At 46.0% G+C, this 18,418-nt stretch overlaps 2 non-coding genes and 1 pseudogene across 2 annotated transcripts; 2 read left to right on the top strand and 1 right to left on the bottom strand.

Annotated features, from left to right (window-relative positions):
• Positions 1 to 84: 84 nt before the first annotated feature.
• trnah-gug (transfer RNA histidin (anticodon GUG)) lies at positions 85 to 156 on the bottom strand. The gene has a single exon. It is a non-coding gene; the product is annotated as a tRNA-His (tRNA).
• A 3,847-nt stretch (positions 157 to 4,003) lies between these two features.
• On the top strand, positions 4,004 to 4,075 carry trnad-guc (transfer RNA aspartic acid (anticodon GUC)). The gene has a single exon. It is a non-coding gene; the product is annotated as a tRNA-Asp (tRNA).
• Positions 4,076 to 17,909: 13,834 nt separating this feature from the next.
• On the top strand, positions 17,910 to 18,084 carry LOC137302614 (U2 spliceosomal RNA; annotated as a pseudogene).
• Positions 18,085 to 18,418: the final 334 nt, after the last annotated feature.

Here is an 18,418-nt window from a genome sequence, read left to right as displayed (position 1 = left end):
TGTTTTTTTCATTTATTAAATATTGATATATTGTTGTATTATATTCGCAAGCGCGGGAGAGAACAAAAGAAGCAGCGCACACTATGCCGTGACTCGGATTCGAACCGAGGTTGCTGCGGCCACAACGCAGAGTACTAACCACTATACGATCACGGCGCCACACATCAGTGATTGAGCTTCTGCCCGAACTATTTAAATAGCGCTTTAATGTAGCAAAACGTCCCAATGTGCTTCACAGGAGCGTTTTTAAACAATATTTGACACCGAGCCACAGAAGGAGATATCAGAAACAAAATACTGCGGATGCTGGAAATTTGAAATAAAAACAGACAATGCTGTAAATAATCAGCAAGTCAGGCAGCGTCTGTGGAGAGAGAAACAGAGTTAACGTTTCAGGTCGATGACCCTTCGTCAGAACTGGAAAAGGTTGAAGATTAAACAGTTTTTCAACAAGTACAGAGTCAGGGAAAGGGATGGGGGAGGAAGGGGAGGGGAGGAAAGAACAAAAGGGAAGGTCTCTGATAGGGTGGAGGGCAGGAGTGATTAAATAACAAAAGGGGTGATGGTGCAAGGCAAGGAGGGTGGGAATGGGACAAGTAAAGAAACAAAAGATGGGTCTCGAGGAGCTGTAAATGGCAACATTAGAACATTAACCAGCACTTGCTGTCCGAAAAAATGTGATCAGTGTTTATGATCTGAAGTTATTGAAATCAATGTTGAGTTCAGAAGGTTGTAAAGAGCCTGATCGAAAGATGAGGTGCTGTTTCTCGAGCTTATGTTGAGCTTCATTGGAACGGTGTAGGAGGCCGAGGACAGAGAGGTCAGAGTGGGATTGGGACAGGGAATTAAAATGGCAAGTGACCGGAAGCGCAGGGTCACGCTCGTGGACTGGGCGGAGGTGTTCAGCAAAGCAATTACAAATAAATCGCTGTTTCACCTGGAAGGAATGTTTGGGGCCCTGGAAGGTGGGAAGGGAGGAGGTGAAAGGGCAGGTGTTGCATCTCCTGCACTCGCATGGGAAGGTGCCGTGGGGAGGAGAGCGAGTGTTGGGGGTGATGGAAGAGTGGACCAGGGTGTCGTGGAGGGAGCGGTCCCTTCGGAATGCTGAAAGTGGAGGGGAGGGGAAGATGTTTTTGGTGGTGGCATCACGCTTGGACGTGGTGGAAATGGCAGAGGATCATACATTGAATGTGGAGGCTGGTGGGTGGAAAGTAAGTTTTTCATTGTATTTTCAACATCCAATATTGCAGATAAATGAAAGTGAAACTTCCAAAGCAGCAATGACCTTTTCGTCAGGGAATTGAACCCCGGTCTCCCGCATAATAGATAGGGATACTCACCACTATATTAACGAGGAATTGATGTTTGGCAGACCATAGGTCATTTGGATGATTTTTAAAATTCTTTCATGGGATGTGGGCATTGCCGGCAAGGCCAGCAGGTATTGCTCATCCCCAATTGCCCTTGAGAAGGTGGTGGTGAGCCTCCTTCTTCAACCGCTGCAGTCTGTGTGGTGAAGGTTCACCCACAGTGCTGTTAGATGGGGAGTTCCAGGATTTTGACCCAGCGACGATGAAGAAACGGCGATGTACTTCCAAGTCAGGATGGTGTGTGAATTGAAAGGGACTGTGCAGGTGGTGTTGTTCCCGTGCACCTGCTGCCCTTTTCCTTCTCGGTGGTAGAGGTCGTGGGATTGGGAGGTACTTTCGAAGAAGCTTTGACGAATCGCTGCAGTGCTTCCTGTGGATGGTACACACTGCAGCCACGGTGCGCCGGTGGTGGAGGGAGTGAATGTTTAAGGTGGATGAGGTGCCAATCAAGCGGGCTGTTTTGTCCTGGAAGGTATTGAGCTTCTTGAGTGTTGTTGGAGCTGCACTCATCCAGGCAAGTGGAGAGTATTCCATCACACTCCTGACTTGTGCCTTGTAAATGGTGGAAAGGCTTTGGGGAGTCGGGAGGTGAGTCACTCACCACAGAATACCCAGCCTCTGACCTGCTCCTGTAGCCACAGTATTTATGTGGCTTGACCAGTTAAGTTTCCAGTCAATGGTGACCATCAGGATGTTGATAGTGGGGAATTCGGCGATGGTAATGCCGTTGAATGTCAAGGGGTGGTGGTTGGGCTCTCACTACTTGGATATGATCATTACCTGGCACTTGTCTGGCGTGAATGTTACTTGCCACTGATCAGCCCAAGCCTGGATGTTGTCCAGATCTTGCTGCATGCGGGCAGGGACTGCTTTGTTATCTGAGGCATTGTGAATGAAGCTGAACACTGTGCAATCAATAGCGAACATCCCCGCTTCTGACCTTATGATGGAGTGAAGGTCATTGATGAAGCAGCTGAAGATGGTTGGGCCTTGGACACTGCCACGAGGAACTCCTGCAGCGATGTCCTGGGGCTGAGATGATTGGCCTCCAACAGCCACTGGGAGAGAAACTGGAGAAAGATGTGAGTTCAGGGCTCGGACAGGGGGGAACCGTGGGGGAAGGGAGGGAGCGGCAGGTGGACGGATGGTCTCAATCTTAGTGATAAAATAGTCCATGAGCTCCGCACAATTTTTGTGGTGAGGGTGGAGGAGGCAGGGGGCTCAAGGAGTTTCTTGTAGGAATAATAATTTGTAGTGAAGAAGAGATACTGGGGGTATCTTTACAGTCCAGGATGATCCTGGAATAGTGAGCAGTTTTCTGTCTCTCTCTGTTTAGGGCTGGTGAATTCGCCCGGGTCTGTTCACAGAGCGATTCTGCGTTTTATTTCTTCCTCATTATTGTGGTTCTGACATCGAGGTGAAGAGTGAGGCAGAGAACAGATTTTAAAATTGCTGGAATATCAGTGAAATTAAATCATGGAAAGTGGAAAAGTCCGAGTCAGTTTTTCATTGTATTTTCCTCATCCGATGTTGCAGATAAATGAAAGTGAAGCTTCTAAAGGCAGACCTTCCCATCGGGGAATTGACCCCAGTCTCCAGGGTGATAGATACTGATATACTCACCATGATACTAACGAGGAACTGGTGCCGGAAGGGGATGTACGTTCACCACAGATGCTTCAGGTTTCAGTGAATCTGTTTGAATTATTCATTTGATGACAGTTTGTTTAACTTTCCACGGACCACTGTTGAAAGAAAGAATCATCTACCACTTTTCCATCTCATGTTGGATCATGATGTGGGGATTGCGGGAGAGAGTGAGACAGAGAAAGAGACAGAGATCTTCTCAGGAAAATATAGAAAATATGAGGCACATACACAGACAGACAGACAGACACAGTCACACAGAAACAGACACATATACACATGGATTGACTCAGAAATAGAGAGTCAGAATATGGATAAATTGGCTGATTTTTGTTTTATTTCTGTCGTAGATTTCGTGAAATCTTACAGATCAATTAAAACGAGCATAAAACTCGAGGTACTCAATGCCGTGGAATTTTATTTCACTTCAGAATTATTAATTCTACAAGGAACTTGTTGAATTTTGAAACGCAGAGATGAAACAGGTTGATGAATGACGGGATTTGAAGTCTGTCAGATTTGAACCTGCGCGGGGGAAATGAATGAATTTCTGATCTGTCACCTTAACCACTAGTTCGTAAAAATCACAATTGCTCTGCATCCAGTCCTCAAATAGTCTCCGGACAATAATATTCTGAAAGTGACAATCACCTGTTTATTTTTCTATGTAGTTTTTTTTCAGGAAGAAGCTCGGCGAAGACATAAAATTAAAAGTTGGCGTCTGATAAATGCTTCCTCCCCGACGGGGAATTAAACCCCGGACTAAGGTGGGGCAACTCACCACGATAAGAGAGAAAGAAAGAACGAAAGAAAGACAGAGTCAGTTGTCGTTGTCTAACAAAGAGATGGAAATGTAAAAGGTTCTTTCAAGAGTGGCCCGTGGAAAATGAAACAAACAATCATCAAATAAATAGTGAAAAGAAATGCACTGATACATGAAGCATGTCCAACACCATCTGGGATGAGTACACGGTCAATGCAGTAGTTCCTCGTTAGTATAGTGGTGAGTATCCCCGCCTGTCACGCGGGAGACCGGGGTTCAATTCCCCGACGGGGAGATTAATCTTTTGCAGCCTTCAAAAGCTTTTCTCTCTTTTATCTCCAATATTGAATGTACAGTGTAAAACTGACTCGGAGTTTCCCACCTTCCTCAATTTAATTTCACTGATATTCCAGCGGTTTTAAAATCTGCTCTCAGCGTCACTCTTCACCTCGATGTTCGACTGGCTTCTGTGATGGTGGGGATTTCGGGAGGAGGCCGAGATGGATCATCCACTCGGCACTTCTGGCTGAAGACGGTTGCTGACACTTTGCACTCACGTGCTGGGCTTTACCATCATTGAGGATGGGGATGTTCATAGAGCCTCTTCCCGTTAGTTGTTCAATTATCCACCATCATTCACAAATGGGTGTGGCAGGACTGCAGAGCTTTGATCTGATCCGTTGTTTGTGGGATCGCTTGGTTTTGTCTACAGCATGCTGCTTCCACTGTTTGTCAAGTCGTCCTGTGTTACTTTCAGGTTATTGGTGTGTATATGTTTGTGTGTGAGTGTTTATGTAGCTAGGAATGTGTGTGTTTGTGTATGTGTGACTATGACTATGTCTGTCTCACTTGTTATACGGGTTTCTGAGTGTCTCTCTCTTTCTTTCTCTCTGTCACTTCCTCCCTGTTCCCCACATGATTTTTCTCTGGACCTTGATCAACAAAGAGATAGAAAGTAAGTCTACTTTCAACAGTGGCATGTGGAAAGTTAAACAAATTGTCATCAAAGAAGTCGTTAAAATAGATTCACTGAAACATGCATCCTTTTCATTGCTGTATGTGAGATCTTTCATGTCTGCGCCTGTTCCGAGACCTGTCTCTCTCCCTGTATCGCCATCTTTTTCTTTCCGTATAGCGCTCGTGACAGCGCGATTCTGTGTTTTGTTTCTTGCCGATCATTGTGGTTCTGACATCGAGCCGAAGAGTGAGGCAGAGAGCAGATTTTTAAAATCACTGTGAAATCAAATTGTGAAAGTGGGAAAGGCCGAGTCAGTTTTTCATTGTATTTTCAACATCCAATATTGCAGATTAATGAAAGTGAAGCTTTTAAAGCAGTAACAACCTCCTAAATTGGGGATTGGAACCCCAGTCTACCACGGGACAGACAAGGATAGTCCCCACTATACTAACGAGGAATTGATGCAGGCTGGAAGGTACATTGACCACAGATGCTTCATGTTTTAGTGACTCTTTTTGAACTATTGTTTGTTTAATTTTCCACGGGCCACTGTTGAAAAAAGACTTCCCGACCACTTTTTCATCTCTTTGTTCGATTATGTCCAGAGTAAAATTATGTGGGGAGCGCGGGAGAGAGTGAGAGAGAGAAAGAAGGAGAAACAAATCCATTCAGGAAAACATCGAAAATGTGAGACACACACAGACACACGCATGCATTGACAGACACAAAAATATACAGAAAGACACACCTACACAAAGAAACAGACACACACGCATACATATAAACATAGAGTGACTCAAACATAGGGAGAGACAGACCAGTGGGAATTTGGACGATTTTTTTTCATTCTTTCATGGGATGTGGGCATCGTTGGCAAGGCCAGCAGGTATTGCTCATCCCTAATTGCCCTTGAGAAGGTGGTGGTGATCCTCCTTCTTGAACCACTTCATTCTGTGTGGTGAAGGTTCACCCACAATGCTGGTAGATGGGGAGTTCCAGGATTTTGACCCAGCGACGATGAAGGAACAGCGATGTACTTCCAAGTCAGGATGGTGTGTGAATTGAAGGGGAATGTGCAGGTGATGTTGTTCCCATGCACCTGCTGCCCTCTTCCTTCTGGTGGTAGAGGTCACGGTTTTGGGCGGTCCTTTCGAAGAAGCTTTGGCGAGTTGCTGCAGTGCATCCTGTAGATGGTACACACTGCAGCCACGGTACGCCGGTGGTGAAGAGAGTTAATGTTTAAAGTGGATGAGGTGCCAATCAAGCGGGCTGTTTTGTCCTGGATGGTGTCGAGCTTCTTGAGTGTTGTTGGAGCTGCACTCATCCAGGCAAGTGGCGAGTATTCCATCACACTCCTGACATGTGCGTTGTAGATGGTGGAAAGGCTTTGGGCAGTCAGGAGGTGAGTCACTCGCCGCAGAATACCCTACTTCTGACCTGCTCCTATAGCCACAGTATTAATGTGGCTTGACCATTTAAGTGTCTGGTGAATGGTAACGCCCAGGATGTTGATGGTGGGCGATTCGGCAACCGTAATGCCATTAAATGTCAAGGGGAGGTGGTTGGACTCTCTCTTCTTGGAGATGATCATTGCCTGGCACTTGTCTGGCGCGAATGTTAGTTGGATGTTGTCCAGGTCTTGCTGCATGCGGGCACGGACTACTTCATTATTTGAGGGGTTGTGAATGAAACTGAACACTGTGCAATCAATAGTGAAAATCCCCACTTCTGACCTTATGATGGAGTGAAGGTCATTGATGAAGCAGCTGAAGATGGTTGGGCCTCGGACACTGCCCTGAGGAACTCCTGCAGCGATGTCCCGGGGCTGAGATGATTGGCCTCCAACAACTACTATCATCTTCCTCTGTGCTAGCTATGACGCCAGCCACTGGAGGGTTTTGTCTCTGATTCACATTTACTTCAATTTTATTCGGGCTCCTTGATGCCACACTCGGTCAAAAGCTGCCTTGATGTCAAGGGCAATCACTCTCACCTCAACTCTGGCACTCAGCTCTTTTGTCCATGTTTGGACCAAGTCCATAATGAAGTCTGGAACCGAGTGGTCCTGGAGGAACCAAAAGTGAGCATCGGTGAGAAGGTTATTGGTGAGTAAATGCCGCTTGATAACACTGTCGACGACACCTTCCATCACTTTGCTGATGATTGAGAGTAGACTGATGTGGCGGTTATTGGATGAATTGGATTTGTCCTGCTTTTTGTGAACAGGACATACCTGGGCAATTTTCCACTTTGTTGGGTAGATCTCACTGTTGTAGCTGTACTGGAACAGCTTGGCTAGAGGCGCGGCTAGTTCTGGAACACAAGTCTTCAGCACTACAGCCAGGATTTTGTCAGGGCCCTTTGCCTTTGCTGTATCCAATGCACTCAGCCTTTCCTTGATATCAAGTGGAGTGAATCGAATTGGCTGAAGACTGGCTTCTGTGATGGTGGGGATCTCAGGCGGAGGCCGAGAAGGAGCATCCACTTGGCACTTCCAGCTGAAGATGGTTGCAAACACTTCATCCTTGTCTTTTGTACTTACGTGCTGGGCTCTGCCATCATTGAGGATGGTTGTCCATCACCAATCAGGACTGGATGTGGCAGGACTGCAGAGCTTTGATTTGATCCGTTGTTTGTGGGATTGCTTAGCTCTGCTCTATAGCATGCCACTTCTGCTATTTGGCTTGCATGTAGTCCTGTGTTGTATCTTCATCAGGTTGGCACCTCATTTTAGGTACGCCTGGTGCTGCTCCTGACACGCTCTTCTACACCCCTCATTGAACCAGGGTTGATCCATTGGCTTGTTGGTAATGGTAGAGTGAGGGATATTTCGGGCCATGAGGTTACAGATTGTGGAGGAATACAATTCAACTGCTGCTGATGGCCCACAGCACCATATGGATGCCCAGTTTGGAGCTGCATAGATCTGTTCTGAATCTATCCCATTGAGCACGGCCACCACACAATATGCTGGACAGTGTGAAGACGGGACTTTGACTTCACAAGGACTATGCGGTGATCACTCCTACCAATGATGTCATGGACAGATGCATCAGCAACAGGTAGATTGGTGTGGAAGAAGTCAAATAGGTTTTTCCCTCGTGTTTGTTCTCTCACCACCTGCCACAAGCCCAGTATGGCAGTTATGTCCTTCAGGACTCGGCCAGCAGTGGTGTTACCAAACCACTCTTGACGATGGACAGTGAAGTTCCCCACCCAGAGTACATCCGGTGCACTTGCTACCCTCACTGCTTCCTCCAAGTGGTGATCAACAGGGAGGAGTAACGATTCATCAGCTGAGGGAGGGCGGTAAGTGGGAATCAGCAGGAGGTTTCCTTCCCTTTTTTGACCTGATACCATGAGATTTCATGAGGTCCGGAGTCAATGTTGAGGACTCTCACGGCCACTCCCTCCTGACTGTATACCACTGTGCCGCCACCTCTGGTGGGTCTGCCCTGCAGGTGGGACAGGACCTACCCAGGAACAATGATGGAGAAGTCTCGGGCTTTGGCTGAAAGATATGATTCTGTGAGTGTGGCGATGTCAGGCTGTTGCTTGATCAGTCTGGGACAGCTCTCCCAATTTTGGCACAAGTCCCCAGATGTTCGTGAGGTGAACTTTGTAGGGTCGACTGTGCTGGGATTGCCTGAGCCTTGTCCAGTGCCGGGTGGCCCGTACTGTTTTATTCTTATTACGACTTTCATGTAACAGGATTGTGCAACTGAGTGGCTTGTTAGGCCATTTCAGAGAACCGTTAAGAATCAATCACATTGCTATTGGTCTGAGGATGGCATGTTTCCTTCCCTCAGGCGGGCATCAGTGAACCAGAGGGATTTTTATGACAATCCAGTACATTCACAGTTACCATTTCTGATAGTAGCTTTTCAGTCCCGATTTTATTTAATGAACTGAGTTTAAATTCCCCAGCTCCTGTGGTGGAGATTTGAACTCATGACTCCCGATTATTAGTCCGGGCCTACTGGATTACTCGTCCAGTAACATCATCACTATGTGACCGTACCCTTTCCCTTGGGCTTAAGGGAGAGGAGACGAGACCTGTACCAGGGTGGCCGAACAGTGTGAGAGAGAGTAATGGTTTTAATGGGGACAACTGCATCAAAAGTGGAGGTGAGAGTGTGATTGAGCAGATCGGTAGCTGCAGAAATGTCGTGGTGAATGGAGGGCCAAAGGCTGGACAGTTGGGACTTTGAAATTGTGATTGTAAGTGACTTGGGGGGAGGGTTTTTTTGATGGGCGAACACAGAAGGAAGTGGGTTTTGGAGGGGGAAGGGGGATGTGGGTACAGAGGGATACAAGGAAGTGATCAGGGATGGCCTTATCCGTGAGAATAGTGATGAGTATCTTCGCCTGTCACGTGGAAAGACAGGGGTTCAATTCCTCCGACGGGGCGATTAAACTTTCTGCCTTCAAAAGCTTCACTTTCATTTATCTGCAATATTGGATGCAGGAAATACAGAGCAAAACTGACTCGGAGTTTCTCACTTGCCACAATTTAATTTCACTGATATTCCAACGGTTTTAAAATCTGCTCTCTGTCACTCTTCACCTCGATGTCAGAACCACAATAATGAGGAAGAAATGAAACGCACAATCTCACCGTGAATAACATCAACTAAAACTTGCATTTATATCGAGCCTTTAAGGTAGTGAAACGTCCCAAGGCGCTTCAAAGGAGCGATTTTCAAACAAAATTTGACACCGAGCCACGTAAGGAGATATTAGGACAGGTGACCAAAAGCTTGGTCAAACAGGCAGGTTTTAAGGAGTGTCTTAAAGGAGGATGTGAAAGGTGCTATATCAATGCAAGTTCTTTGTTTCTCACAGGGGGCCGTGTCTTGTTCCTCGTCTCATTGAGATCTCAGTTAATTGGTCTGTTCTCTCCACAGATGGGGCCCGACTCGCTGAGTGTTTCTAGAATGTTGTGAGTGACTCGGGTTTTAGAGTAAATGATAAAAGGACTGTCGTCAAACACTCGGCCATGAGCTGCTGCCCAGCTGCTGAGTGACCTGTCGGGACATTGTTGTTTGCTTCCCTTCAGCTTGTGGTTCTGGATTTTTGATGCACTGTCCCTTTAAGAGCTGTGGTCTGCCTGCAGCGGTCAGACAAGTCGCAAAGGCTCCCAGAACTATGCTTGGCTCTGTCTTTCACTGAGGTGCAGAGATCAGCCAGACTTTAACGTAAATTCCACCAGCTGGCAGAAAAGAGTGAGTAACAACTCGTTTGAGCCCAGAGTGTGAGCTGCGGCCAATAATAAAGAAGTGAAAAATTATCTTATAAGAACAGAAGTGGGTCATTCAGCCCCTCGATCCTGTGCCGCCATTCAGTCAGATCATGGCTGATCTGTACCTCAACTCCAATTACCCGCCTTTGATCCATATCCCTTGATATCTTCATCAAATAAAAATCTATCAATCTCAGTCTCAAAAATCATTTTGAGTTAACTACCGTTAGCCAGAAAGAGAGGAAATCAGGAAGAAAATGGAGTTCCAGAGAAAGAGGGAATAAAAGAGGTAGATTAACAGACAGAGAAATTTGGGAGTCCAGTAAAAGGAGTGTTTGTGAGGGAGAGAGACCTGGGCATTGGGAGAGACAGAAAGAGGGGGAACGAGTGAAACAAGGTGACACGGACTGTGCTAAATTACATAGCAGGGCGACAGGGAATAGCAGGACCGGTCTGGGAATGGGAGTACAGAAGATTCAAGTTAAAATGACACATTGGTGAACTGGGTTTCGATATTTCTTACACTGTGTGCTTGTGGTTTCAATCTTCATGTAATTTATTAAACTTAGAAATTGTGACTCTGTCATTGTTGAACTCATTGCTCCAAAAGGTTACTCAGCTGGTCGATGTGTAATGTTCCGTCACCTTAATGAGTGTGATAGTCAAAGGTCAGATGGGACCAAAACTTATTTGTTCAGGAGTCTGTAAGTAATATGTGATGTCAGTCGGGATGCGATCTAATTGTCCCATTCGGGGTTTATTTACACTATAAGTATCTCGCTGTTTTAACTTCGTTACCTGACTATCGCAGTTCACATACCTCTTTACAGCACCGAAAGAAATCGTCTTCGCAGAGAAATGGGTCTGCCGCTATTTACGGAGATAGAATTCATTTATTATCCTGTTCTGGCAGCAATTGGAGTACCTGGTAAGTCATTATCAGCACGTACGGTGTAAGTAACAGAATGTTTAACTATGTTGCTGTTTGTGCTCTGAGCCTGGTAAATGTGGAATGTTATTCTTCACCGTTTTGTGATACAGTTAAAACTTCCATCCTTGTCCCATTGGTCAATGCACCGAGTAACTCACCCTCGCTCTGTGCTGAACTGTCGAGTCTGGGGTCTAAATGTGTCCTTGGTGCTCCCTGGCCAGGCAGGGGTAAAACAGGCAGGGCGCACAGTCCTGAGTGTAATCCACTGCCTCCTGGTGGAAAGCGCGCCTGTTGTGGAGATCGGGTGAGGAAGGACCGGGTGAGATTGTCGTGTTTCCCGAGGACCGATCGCCTGGGGTTCCGGAGAGCAGATTGTGGCTGTGTATCCCGGCATGAGTCAGTGTCTTCAGGATAGAAGGACAGGGAACAAACGGAATACGCATCAGATAAATAAAACATGTGACAGAAACTGTCCTCCTCACTCGAAGGTACAATCTTGTGTTCCCGTCAAATGTTCCTCTCAGATCATAATTATATTTCAGCAAAATGGCTTCACAGGACTTTTGATGTGTTTGATGTTTAAAGTATTGTTTGGACGAGTTGAATGACGATGACTGTATACTTCAGTCCATGTGTGTTATTGTGGAGAGTGGGGAAACCAGTCTTGACACTGGTTCGGGAGGGGGATGAACTGGAGACCATGAGTGAGAGTTGGCGGTGATTTGTTCTTATACCGCGCGGCTCCTGGGATCGATCTCTTATTCCGAGGATCCGACTGTCCTTTGTTTTTCTCACGCCTTGTGCTGAGATATAAAGACTGGACCTGGTTATAACTGGAGCACGTTACAGAATTAAATTCCTTGACATATTGTGTCATGATTCATTCACAATACTGCACTGGAAACCTCATCTAATTAATTACTGAAAGATGACGGGCAGCAACTCAATACCAGGCTCGTGTTTTCAATGTATTTTCTAAAATCAAAGTCTCTGGTATTGTGTGGGTCAAATCATTAGGTTTTTCCCCCGTATTACGATTTAAGCCAAATCCAGAGTCACCTTGTCTGTATTTCCTGATTTAACTCGTCTTGTCGTCTTTCACTTTCATAGTTGGTGACGTTCTGCCCCGCGGACCTCCCAGTGTCGGAATCGACTGAATAAACTTAATCTCAAGGATCACAAGTGAGGACTCAGCTGTCGGGTGAGGGATCCCGGGGCCACCGTCACCCGAAAGGAACCTCCCAGAATGAGCTGCCCCTTCGGAACAGGAGGCAGAAGCCAAGGGGAAAAACCAATAAATAAACACAATCATAGCCCATGTACATCGGTTAAACTGAGAGCTCATTGATCAGCCCGGTTAGTGATTTCACTGTTTCTGTTTCTCTCTTTCTCTCAGTGAACTTGCTGGCGATTGTGATCCTGTCCCGTGGAAAGTGCGGTCTCTCCAAATGTATCACTCGCTACCTGGTGGCCATGGCGACGGCGGATCTCCTGGTGATTGTCTGTAATGTGATCTTATATCGGATTGCTCATCTTTATTGGGGGGACACTTTCCTGCTCTACACTCGTGTTTGCAGATTCATTCTGTTCCTGGCTCCTACTGCCACAGACAGTTCTGTTTGGTTAACGGTCGCTTTTACCTTTGATCGTTTTGTAGCCATTAGTTGTCAGAAGCTGAAAACAAAATATTGCACCGAGAAAACTTCACTTGTGATTATCGTGACTTTGAGCGCGCTGTTCGGTTTAAAGAACATTCCCCGGCCCTTCGTGTATGATCATTACCCTACTGTTAACAATATACCGTGGGGTTGCCTTGTATCATCACAGTTTTATGTTCTACCCGCATGGATCGCATTTTCTTGGATTGAACAGCTGTTAACCCCGTTGCTTCCATTCTGTTTGATTTTATTGTTTAATGCTCTCACCGTCAGACGCATTTTAGTGGCCAGTCGGGCCCGAAGGAGCCTCCGGGACCTCAGCAATGGTGAGAATGACAAGGACCCTGAGATGAAGAACCGCAGAAGGTCCATCGTTTTACTTTTTGCCATATCCGGCAGTTTTATCCTGCTCTGGATGACAACGGTCGTATATTTTTTATATTATCGAATTTCAGGTGTCTTTAACCGCCGATCTTTGTTTAACCCTTTTGCAACCTTCGAACAAGCGGGAATTCTGCTTCAGCTTCTGAGTTCCTGTACGAACACGGCCATTTACACAGTGACCCAGAGTAAGTTCAGAGAGGAGCTGCTCAATGTGATTAAATATCCGTTTACTCTAATTGGTAAATTGGTCAAATGAGGAAAACGGCTGAAGTGAAGCTGGAACTGACTTCCCAACATCACAACTCAATTCCAGATCACAATTATCACCTCAATTTACCAAAGGGACTCAGCATCAGGGCCATCGATATCTCCTTTCAACACATTTCTTCTCAAAAGTTAGATCAAAATTTAATTTTACAGCAGCCGACAAAAAATGAGCAAAAGCAACAGACAGTAATATTATCAAAACATGTTCCTGTATTCAGATCATTTTTTAAACACATCCTCAGGGAGTCTGACCCGAAATGTAATTGTCCGGAGGAAGGGCTGTGAATTAGCGACTGGATATTAGTTTCCACCGGACCGGACTAATAATCGAGCCCCGCCTACAGCATCTGTGGGGTTAATTCTCTCTTTTAACTATTTCTGGGCCCCCTTAAAACATTCCTGTAACTCCGTGTCTGTGATATTTTAACAGCCGTTGGTCCTCAATAGTCTGGGAATCACTGATGGTTTTTTTTTCTGCCTTCTCCCGGATTCAGGAGGCAGGCAAGGGCTGTCGTTTTGCTCTGCTCAGACCTCCACTCAGCTCGGTTCTGAAGTGTTTACTGGAAGTGCAGTCAGAATGACGCTTGATTTTTTTTTCCTTTTTTTGTGTTTTTTGGCCCCCCTTTTACAAGAAGCGGGGTTTAGGGTGTGTTCATGTGCAGAAAAACCAAACAACCCAAAATAAGTGTCAAATTTAAATTTTATTATTTCGGTCCCTCCCACTCTGTCCCGATCCACTTTCTCTCTGTGCCTGGCCCTGTTGTCTGCAATTTTGCTGACCCGTTTTCTACACAATCCCCTCATTTTGCCCCGTTCCTGGATCTCTCTGTCTGCCGTCCACCCCTCTCTGTTTAAGTTGCTCCCTTTCTTTATCCACCCTCCCTCTCTCCATATATTCCATTTCTCTGTCTCTCCACATCCCTCCCTCTCCCGACCCGTCTCTCTCTATATATTCCATTTCTCTGCCTTTAACTGCAGCTGCCACCTATTTGTTCACTCCACTCCATGGTTGATGTTCAGAGATTATGAGGGTGATTTTAAAACGGAGCCGGGAAAGGGGCGGGTCAATTTGAGGTCAGGAAACCCATGAGTACGGGTTTCCGTGACATCCTTAAGATTTTGACGAAAGGACATCTTTTATTTTTTTTGTTTCCCGTCTGACTGACCGGTTGATTGACAGGCTGGTCTCAGTGGGACGGGAAACCAGCCAGGGAGAGGACGTCTTCAGGTAAGTCTTTGTTTGCATGGATGGGGGGCACGGGGCATGGATGGGCATAGGTGGGCACGGGGGTCGCAAGTCATGTGGGATGGGATCGGGGGTCATTGCAGGGGTCAGCAATCATTGAGGGGAATGTCGGGGGTCGGAGGGGGACGATCGGGGTCGGGGGTCTGGGATCGGGGGAGGGGTGTCGGTGCAGGTAGGCTTGTTGGGCCTGGGGGAAGCACTCCTGCTCCTCAGGGCCCACAAGCTGTGCCTTTCTAGGCACCTACCTGTTACTCTCGGGCCTTCTCACCTCCTTTCACGAGGAGTAAAACAGAAGGCCCAGGAATCCGGCCCCCCCGGGGTTGAAATCGGGAATTAGTAAAAAATGGATGCGTGAAGCCTCCTTGAAAGGTTATGAGGCCCGACCCGCCCCCTGGGAGTGGGTTGGTCGCCCGCCCCCGTGAAAACGGGAAATGGGCGGGTTGGAGACAGGTCTGAAATGGTGGCAATTTTCAATGCACCCCCGCCCCCAACCCACCCGTTCTTTACTTTTAAAATCGAGCCCTATATTTTCAGGCTGGTGATACATCAACACAAGTTGCTCAGTTTCCATTAAACTTTGTGGACAGTCAGTTGCAATTGTACTCGCAGGGCCTAGGTTCATTATTCACGAACTAAGCAAAGATATGCTCTGCATATTAGAAGATTAAATGAGTGAAGTTTTGTTACTATTATTATTAATTCTAAGGAAGGTGATGCGGCCCCAACACCCCAATAGCACCGACATTTTCACCAGTTTGACACTGATTCACTTTTAACACCAGCCATGCTGCAGCCTATCTTACATAGAATGTCCGGCACAGAAATAGGCCATTCCCCACAACAGGTCTATGCCGGTGTTTATGCTCCACACAAGCCCCCTCCCTCCCTGCTTCATCTAACCCTATCAGCATATTCTTCTATTCTTCTCTCCCTCATCTGCTGATCTCGCTTCTCCTTAAATGCATCTCTGCTATTCGCCTCAACTACTCCTTGTGGCAGCAAGTTCCACATTCGAATCACTCTCTGGGTAAATAGGTTTCTCCTGAATTCCCTATTGGATTTATTAGTGACTATCTTATATTTATGGCCCCTAGTTCTGGTCTCCCCCGCAAGTGGAAATATCTTCTCTACGACTCCTCTATCAAACCCTCTCATGATCTTAAAGATCTCCATCAGGTCAGCTCTCAGTCTTCTCTTTTCTAGAGAAAAGAGCCCCAGCCTGTTCAATCTTTCCTGTTAGGGATAACCTCTCGGTTTTGGGATCATCCTCGTAAATCTTTTTTTCACCTACTCTATAGAGTGCCTCTATATTCTTTTTATAATATGGAGACCAGAACTGTTCACAGTACTCCAAGTGTGGTCTAACCAAGGTTCTATATAAGTTTAACATAACTTCTCTGCTTTTCAATTCTATCCCTCTAGAAATGAACCCCAGTGTTGGTTTGCTTTTTTAATGGCCTTATTAACCTGTGTTGTTACTTTTCGTGATTTGTGTATCTGTACCCCTCGACGCCTCTGCTCCTTTACCCCATTATTGAAGCAGTGGCCCACTTATTCTTCCCATCATAATTTAAAACCTCACACTTATCTATATTGAGATTCATTTGCCAGTTACACGCCCATTGTGCAAATTTATTTATATCTTCCTGTATTATGTCACACTCCTCCTCAGTATTAACTATACCCACCAGTTTGGTGTTGTCCGCAAATTTTGAAATTATACTTCCAATTCCCAAGTCCAAATCGTTTATATAAATGGTGAAGACAGTGGTCCCAGCACCAATCCCTGTGATTCACCACTCAGAACTTTTGCCAGTCTGAGTAACTACATTTAACACTTACTCTCTGTTTTCTGTTTTGTACCCAGCTTGCGAATAATTCTGCTCTTCGTCCTGACTCCACATGCTCTGATCTTATCTGAGTGAGATCATTAATTAAATACAATATTTGCGGTGGGCCCATTCCCAGTAAATAATGGATTGATGCTGCCCAGACTGATTTAATGTGGGATCCTTACAAGCAGCAGGTGAAACAGATTTACCTCCTGTCAGTGTGGGCTGTATTCAAACACAGGCATTGGAGGCTGAAATTACCAACATCAAGCCCACAGGAACCCACAGACACCTCCATAAGTACAGAAACGTGCACGGTAATCGTATAAAATACAAGAGAAATGGATTGTGTGGGATTGTGTGTCACAACAAACTATTGGGGCACAGAAGTACGTGATGTGGACACAACATTAACAATCCTTCGTGTTCGATTGGAAGGATTCCCCCATTGTGCAGCGATGAGGCTTTCTGCCAAAGTCATTTGACAGAACACCTCATCGCCAGAGCTTTCAAACAAGCACCAAGACGTAGATTGGCTGGTGGTGAGAAGGGCCCTTCCCGCCAGATCCTTCATGCACTCCCGACCTCTCAGTGCCACCGTGCGCTGTCCCCAAGGAAGTTGCGATGGGGACGAGACCGTCACCCATCTCCTCCTGGAATGTCCCTTTGCAAAGAAGATCTGGAGAGAGATGCAGTGGTATCTGTCCAGGTTCATACATACAAATTAAGAGCAGGAGTAGGCCATTCAGCCCCTCGAGCCTGCTCTGCCATTTGATAAGATGATGGCTGATCTGATTGTGACCACAACCCTACTTTCCCGTGTACCTACGATAACCTTTGACTCCCTTGTTAATCAGGAATCTATATAACTTAGCCATAAAAATATTCAATGACCCTGCCTCCGCTGCTCTCTGGAGAAGGGAGTTCCACAGACTCACGACCCTCAGAGAGAAAAATTTCTCCTCATCTCCATCTTAAATGGGAGACCCCTTATTTTTAAACTGGTTCCAGTTTCTCCCACAAGGGAGCAGTTCTGTGACACATGATTCTGTGCTTTATGGGCTGTTACCAGGGAAGCACTCCGAGACAGATATCAACTGCTACTGGAAGACCATCAACTCGGTGAAATACGCCTTTTGGTCTGCCCGAAATTTGCTGGTCTTCCAGCGCAAGGAGCTGTCCTCGACCGAGTGTTGCAGACTGGCACATTCCAAGGTCCAGGTCCACGTGCTCAGGGATGCACTGAAGCTGGGTGCGGCCGCCGCAAAGGCTCTGTGGGGAAAGGCTATCGTTTCGAGCTCTCCCGCAATTGTAAACCGAGGGGCTGCAATCAGGGAAAACCCACCTCGGGCAGAATGTAAAATACAAATTTATGTAATGAAATGTAATGTACCTGTAATGAATCTGTAATCAATAAGCTTATTGATTGTAATGCAATAAGGCACCCTCGAGTGTCATGAACTGTAATTATGAACAATGTGTAACTGTATTGTTGGAATCATAATTGAACTGTACTTTATGTATCTTGCAAAAAGTATATTCTGTATTGTGTATGTTTGAAATGTGATGACAACTGTATTGTTTGTATTGTTACAAATTTTATGAATAAGTATATTTTTTGAAAAAAAAATCTGTTATCAGTTTAATATCTGATACGTCCCCTATCTGGGGACCGTATATTAATTTGATTTTTGGAATAGGGAGATGGAATAGGGGCTTGCTCCGTCCACAAGCTGATCTGAACCCTAAACTGATCCATTATCCTAAACGGACTCAGAATATTAAAATACGGCAAATCCTAAACAGACCCGAAACACCAAGCAGACCTGGAAACCCGACCTGGCCCAGAACCCTAGCTGACTCCACTGGTTCACTTGTTCGTTCTGTAGTTTGTTTAAGGCTCTTCTGCTGTTTTTAGGTATGATGTAATGTTAGGGGTCATTGAGATCAGTCTGTGAGGATCAGTCTTTGCCGGGGTCCTGTGGAATATTTTGCAGTGCTGGGTGTTTTTGGATGTGTGGAGAATGTTAGTCTTGAGGGTTCTGAGTTAATTGGAGCTCTTGTGGTCAGTTTGAGTGCAGTATGTTACAACCAGATACTGAGCCAGAAACTCAAAACAA

This window comes from Heptranchias perlo, chromosome 35 (assembly GCF_035084215.1).
Source record: "Heptranchias perlo isolate sHepPer1 chromosome 35, sHepPer1.hap1, whole genome shotgun sequence".
Taxonomy (NCBI): domain Eukaryota; kingdom Metazoa; phylum Chordata; class Chondrichthyes; order Hexanchiformes; family Hexanchidae; genus Heptranchias; species Heptranchias perlo.
The sequence above is the reverse complement of the archived record's forward strand: the minus strand, read 5'-3'. Positions and strand labels throughout refer to the sequence as shown.